This window comes from Astatotilapia calliptera, chromosome 20 (genome assembly GCF_964374335.1).
Source record: "Astatotilapia calliptera chromosome 20, fAstCal68.1, whole genome shotgun sequence".
NCBI classification, from domain to species: domain Eukaryota; kingdom Metazoa; phylum Chordata; class Actinopteri; order Cichliformes; family Cichlidae; genus Astatotilapia; species Astatotilapia calliptera.
Genome location: NC_137441.1, coordinates 7818514 through 7825155, shown reverse-complemented (window position 1 = coordinate 7825155; position 6642 = coordinate 7818514).

Here is a 6642-nt window from a genome sequence, read left to right as displayed (position 1 = left end):
GGCCATTTAGAAGTCGGCCATCTTGGATACAACTTTTGTTTTTTCAATAGGAAGAGGGCCATGTGACACATCAAACTTATTGGTAATGTCACAAGAAAAACAATGGTGTGCTTGGTTTCAATGTAACTTTATTCTTTCATGAGTTATTCACAAGTTTCTAACCACTTATAAAATGAGTTCTATGTGCTGCCCATTGTGTTGGATTGTCAATGCAACCCTCTTCTCCCACTCTTCACACACTGATAGCAACACCGCAGGAGAAATGCCAGCACAGGCATCCAGTATCCGTAGTTTCAGGTGCTGCACATCTCGTATCTTCACAATTGCCTTCAGATGACCCCAAAGATAAAAGTCTAAGGGGGTCAGATCAGAAGACCTTGGGGGCCATTCAACTGGCCCACGACGACCAATCCACTTTCTAGGAAACTGTTCATCTAGGAATGCTCGGACCTGGCACCCATAATGTGGTGGTGCACCATCCTGCTGGAAAAACTCAGGGAACATGCTTCAGTGCATAAAGAGGGAAACACATCATCATGTAGCAATTTCAAATATCCAGTGGCCTTGAGGTTTCCATTGATGAAGACTGGACCCACTATCGTTGTACCCCATATACCACACCAAACCAGTTAGTGTCAGACCAATAGCGGTGGTTTTGTTTGTTAACTTCACCATTCACATAAAAGTTTGCCTCATCACTGAACAAAATCTTCTGCGTGAACTGAGGGTCCTGTTCCAATTTTTGTTTTGCCCCTGTAGCATGGGAGATGGGTGGTCTCGTAGGGTGTCTTGCATTGAAATCTGCTGCAATGACCCGGTTACTGCGTTCACCAGATATCAACACAATTTCGATCCGCTCCTCACGTGTTAACCTCTTCGACATGTCAATGGCTGTGAACAAAGAGAAACTTGTAAATAACTCATGAAAGAATAAAGTTATGTTGAAACCAAGCACACCATTGTTTTTCTTGTGACATTACCAATAAGTTTGATGTGTCACATGGCCCTCTTCCTATTGAAAAAACAAAGGTTGTATCCAAGATGGCTGACTTCTAAATGGCCACCATGGTCACCACCCATCTTGAGGAGTTTGCCCCCTCACATATACTAATGTGCCACAAACAGGACCTTAATATCACCAACCATTCCCATTTTATTACGGCGTATCCATATAAATGGCCCACCCTGTATTACGTGTTGCTCTCTGCCACACAGACAGTTTAGCTATTTTTTCCCATACATTCATGCCTTTATTCCATCACAAGATCAGGTCCCATATGAATTCCTACCCTGGCCTGTCCCTCTCCACACCCTAAAGGAAAATATGTCCTCAATGCCATTTAGCAATGCCGTAGGACAACCCTGTTGCCACATGAAGTCACAATGTAAAGCCAGCAAGAAGCGCATACCATACTAAATGTAGTCAAGTCTAAGACTGGCCATCTGTCAGACAGCATCAAATTAAAAGGTGCAAATCCCAGAAAATGTTAAAATTGCTTTATCTATGCTCTCAGACATGTATCTCTGTTATTTACAACCTACTTGACAGGCTAATATTACATTATTTATTAAGCGTCTACTTTCAAGAAACACACTCCACCAATGTGAAAAGGCCTAATTAAAGTTGTTTCCATCAGCTTTTACATGTTTACTCATTTCCCAAGTTTCTAGTTCATGTTTTAAGATATGTACTTTTTGCATTTGTTTTCCTCCATTTGTCCTGATGCAGTGTAAATTAACTGTAGCTGCATGCTGCACTGAAAAAAGAAATCAAATAAAGCACTGATTCCATATTGCTATAGAAAAAACACTATCAGCTGTTTCGAAAGAAAAGATTAATAAGAAGTACTGTCTGAATTAACATGAACCTCATATGAGAATGTAGTTTAAGCCTTGAATTTTCCACCCCTATGCCCCTGCAGAATATCAGTTCAAACCTTCCAATTCTCAGCTTTTGTTCAGAGTCACATAAGTCCCCTAGTTCCAAGCTTGTTCCTTTCGCATCTTTTATCCCATCCAAATCTTAGTCCCCCCACCCCTCTATACTCCTGGATTTGGCCAAGAGTAGTGTATGTGTGTCGTGGAATCTGGAATGATGGACTAAACTCAGCTGGTTGTTTTTATTGTGGGGATGATCCCCCCCTTAACATAGTTACAGCTGTCAAATACGTCATGTTTTCTTTCTCCACGCCAAAGCTCAGCCCTTCTAAACTCCTTAATGGTAAGATAATATTGGTTGGAATGGGAGGCTGGAGGAAAAGTAGAGCACTCGAGAGACTTTGTGGGACCCTGAGGTCAGAAGGTGTGGCCTGCACACTGAGCATATAAAGACTGATAAATGTAAAGGTTCATGAAAAGGTCATTGCTAACAGAAAAATCAACTTCATACTGCACAATACATTTAACCTGGAATATCTAAGTTAATGTGTCTTCAAGGAGAAAATACAATAAAGAATGCCTGCAGCTTGCAAATATCTGGACTATTATGTGAGCTGTATTAACAAAACAACTGTGCATAAGAAAGTGACTCTCTCTCTCAGGCTTAGGGCGTCGGGGGGTTCCCCGGAGGCATCTTCCTTGGGGGGCTCAACCCGGGGTAGCGGTCATGTCCGGTTAGGGGCTCTGTTGGCTCTCAGGTGACTGTTTACTCGCGGCTGCGTGCAGCGGGGCTAGGGGAGGGTCTGTGCTGACGGACGTGGGTTACTGACCTGGTAGCCTGGCTGCCCCTGGGTGGGTCCGGGATGGGCGTGAGGTTCTGGGGGCGCTCCGTCTCTGGGCTGGGACCTGGACCGGGCCTCGGGGGCTTGGGTCCTGGTTGGTGTGTTGCCGGGGTTGTGGGCGGGTGGGTGCATGGGGGCCCAGCCCTGGAGCGGGGTGCCGCCGGTGCATCGAGCCACCTGGGGGGCTCTTCAACTGGTGGGGGAGATTGTCACATCTTGCAGCTTTCCTCTCTTCAGGAGCTCCCTCTGCAGGAGGGGGAGATACAGGAGAGGTGGAGGAAGATCTCAGCCTGGGCGTTTACTGTCTTATGTAGTCTGGAAGATGAGTGGATGGTGGGGTGGGTGCAGTTTTCTCTGTGGTGGGGTTGGGAGGACTGTCCCGGGCTCTGTGGGGCCGGGAGGCGCTGCTGCGCTGGGCCCCGGTCTGGATGGGCCTGGGCCCCCTTTCCCTGGCGGGTCGCGGAGTATGGGGGTGCCTACTGGGGTCAGCGGGGGAGCTGGCCCCAGGGAAGGGTCACTTGCCCCTCCCTTCCTTCCCTCCCCTCCCCATCTCCAGCTGCCTCCCTCTTCCCGCTCCACCACAACCACCCACACATGCAGGACCTTGGAGTAGGGGTATGTCACCAGGGTGCAGAGGAGGCTACCCCCCCCTCTGTCCCCTTCTGGCTGCCTCTGCCTCAATTTTATCCCACAACTTAGACATTCACATTACTCACACTCTCATTACACATACATATAGGGTCTTGGGGGTGGGCACGATACACGGAGTCCAAAGTACCATCAGGGTGTACACCCCACCCCTGGCATCGTTGCCCACCTCTCAATTTTAAATACACGTAGACATTGAGGGCTAGCAGGAGGGACTATGCGCTTACCTGCTGCTCTCTGGCAGGTAGCTCCATGCCCTCCTGGGTTTTAAATGCACCTTAGAACACACATGCATCAACACTACAATGAGCGGGTGGAGGGAGGTTTGGAGTCTTCTCTCACCCCCATTCTCTGCGACCTGCTGGAGCGGGGGGGCTAGGAGGAGGAGTTGGCCGTCCGACTGCGGTCTGGAGTGTGGGGCCTTCCTGCTGCTGCAGAGTCGGGGCGGTCTGTCTCCCCCCACCGTAGGGAAAAGGGTAACACCACCTGGGTCTGGGTGCAGTTCCCCCCTCCAGGGGCAAGGGCACCTAGACCCGGTTTGTAGAGTACGCTTGGGGAGTGTGATCGTGTGTACAACGTCTCTTTATGTCTGTCTCCACGTTGGTTGAGTGTGGAGTAAGTGCATGAGAGCATGAGGGTGGGAATGGATGTTTGTATCTGTGTGTGCCTGTATGTCTGTGTCTATATGTCAGGTTGGGTGTCAGGCGCCACCTCTCTGGGGACATCTCAGGCCCTCCAAGGTATGGAGGCCTATCTCCCCCTACCACCACTTCCCCTGCCAGTGGCGGTCCCCCTCGGACATCGGTGCGTTGGTGGTTCTTTGTGTCCGGGGGTGGGCGTCCAGGTACACACCGGCTCACTCCTTGGCGGCCGCTTATCGGGGCCTGGAGCCTGGGGCTCGCTCGGGCCACTTCGGAGGTGGGGTGCCCCCGGCCTCTCGGCCTGGGGCTCGGTCACTCAGGCGCAGCTGGCTGCCGGCGGAGCTCACGGGCGCGTCACTGCAACTCCCCCTGGCTTCTGCTCCGCGGCTGCTGGGTGAGCCCTCATCTGGGACTCTCCTCAGCTCTTTCTGGGACAGTGGCGCAGCTGCCCCTCTGTTGGTCTTCCTTGGTCTCTTGTGTTCTGGGGGCCTCTGGATGTCTGGAGTTTTGATCTCCTCCATACATGCTTCATGCCCTGAAGGACGGGGCTGTGGCCCCCCCACACCCTCTAGCAGATTATTACATGAAGGAACCTTTTAAAAAACAAAAAACAAGCGCGTCCATGCTCACAGGTGTACACACGGGTGATCACACCCACAAACTACACCCTTTTTGACTCCTAACTCAAAGCACACTGTGTTCTGTTGATCTTATGTGCTGCACAATAATGTTTAATATTTAGTATTTACTGTCATATTCCCATATATCATTGTGATGTTGTTTATTCTATTACTCTTGTTCTCTTCTGCTTGTTTTCTTTTTTCTTTCTCAGCAGGTGACCCAGGTGATTGATATATGCATTTTTTTTCTCTGCCCGTTCTGTTGGTTTTTGTCTTTTGCCCTTCTCCCCCGTCCCTCTTCTCAGCTGTTTCTCTTTCCCTCTTTCTTTCTCCCCTTCTTTCCCCCAGTCAAGTCTGTCCCGTATTCAGTAAGTGAAAATAAAATAAACAATAAAAGGTGAATCAAATGGACCATTACGGCAAGGCTGGGATGGTCAATTTGGTAAAGTAAATCCGTTGGGCATCTTTCTTTGCCTTTAGACAACAATTCTGATGGCAAAAGAGCCAAACGGGACAGGCAAAAAAAAAAAAGAAAAAAGAAAAGAAAAGAAAGTGACTCTCTGAGGCTTTGACCGTGATAACATACTCTCTTTAGTCATATACAGTATTCCTACCGTTTATTCAGTTATGGCAGAGAGCTCTAAATCCCAATGTGGATACAGTGAAACAGATATTCTGTTTTCTTTTGGATTCATTCATTACATCTGAAAAAGAGAAAGCCTTTAATAAAAAACAATGTTTTTTTTTAATGTCGCATTCACCAAATTTGGAATCACATTGATGCCCATTTGTGATATGTGTATAAGAATTTCTTTTATTTATGTATTAATCACATTATTTTATTGTATAATGCCTTGGTGCAACTGGATTTTAGCATGTCTCACACTCATGCAGTTAGACAGAGGGTGGGGGTCTGGTAAGGAAGTTGGGGGAAGCAGAAAACTCCACAGGAAGAATCTTTTGTCTCTTCAGAGACTCTGGGAGGTAGCAAGGGAGTGTGAACCTTAAGGTGTGAAATAGCTGTGTACTGCCTTTTGTTCCTGGACAAGGTATTTAACTAAGAGCCATGCTAGGCTCAGAGAGAGAATCTGCTGACCGTCTGCCCCACGATCATGCATGCTCTCCACCAAGCTTGGTTTTCTGTTCTTTGTCTTGACTAAAGAATGTTAGCTACTGCTCACCGCTTGTCTGCAGGGTTTATTTAATGGGAAACTTCCACAACGTATGTAAGCGTTGGAGCAAGTGCACACTGCTTTTAAACAACCTTCTAAGGTTTTTCAAACATGGCTGGTTAACTTAAAATTTACTTTAAAATTAACATGTTCCCCTCCTTGTGATTCATGTATGATGATACTTCTTAAGAGGTGCATTTAACCGGACCAAGTTACTATGCACAAGGTGCCTGGTGTTAGAGAGACTGCAATGATTGGTTTTGTTCTCATCCACCAGTGTGGTTCAAATTGCAATTACTGACAACTACATTTTTCAGAGATTTTGTCCATATTGAACTGACATCATGTAGTTGCTGCAGATTTGTCAACTACACATCCATGATGCAAATTTTCCATTCAACCACATCCCAGAAGTGTTCAACTGGATTGAAATCTGGTGACTGCATAGGCCAGTGAAGTCACTGTCATGTTCAAGAAACCAGTTTGGTGCAAAACCATCTATGTTATAAAGCTATGTTTAGCTTTATAACATAGATGGGTATATTGTCCCAGATGGGATAGGCTCCAGCACCCCCCACGACACTGATAAGCGGAAGCAAATGCATGCATGGATGGGTATATTGTGGGCATAAAGAGATAGATATAGTCAGCAACAATACTCGAGTGGCTGTGGTATTTGAATGAGCATCAAATGGTACAAAGGGGCCCAATGTGTTCTAAGAAAATACTCAAAACTCCACCATCACCAGTCTGAACCGTTGATACAAGGCAGGATGGATCCATGCTTTGTGTTGTTTACTCCAAATTCTAACCATTACCAGGCAATGTTTTTCCAGTCTTC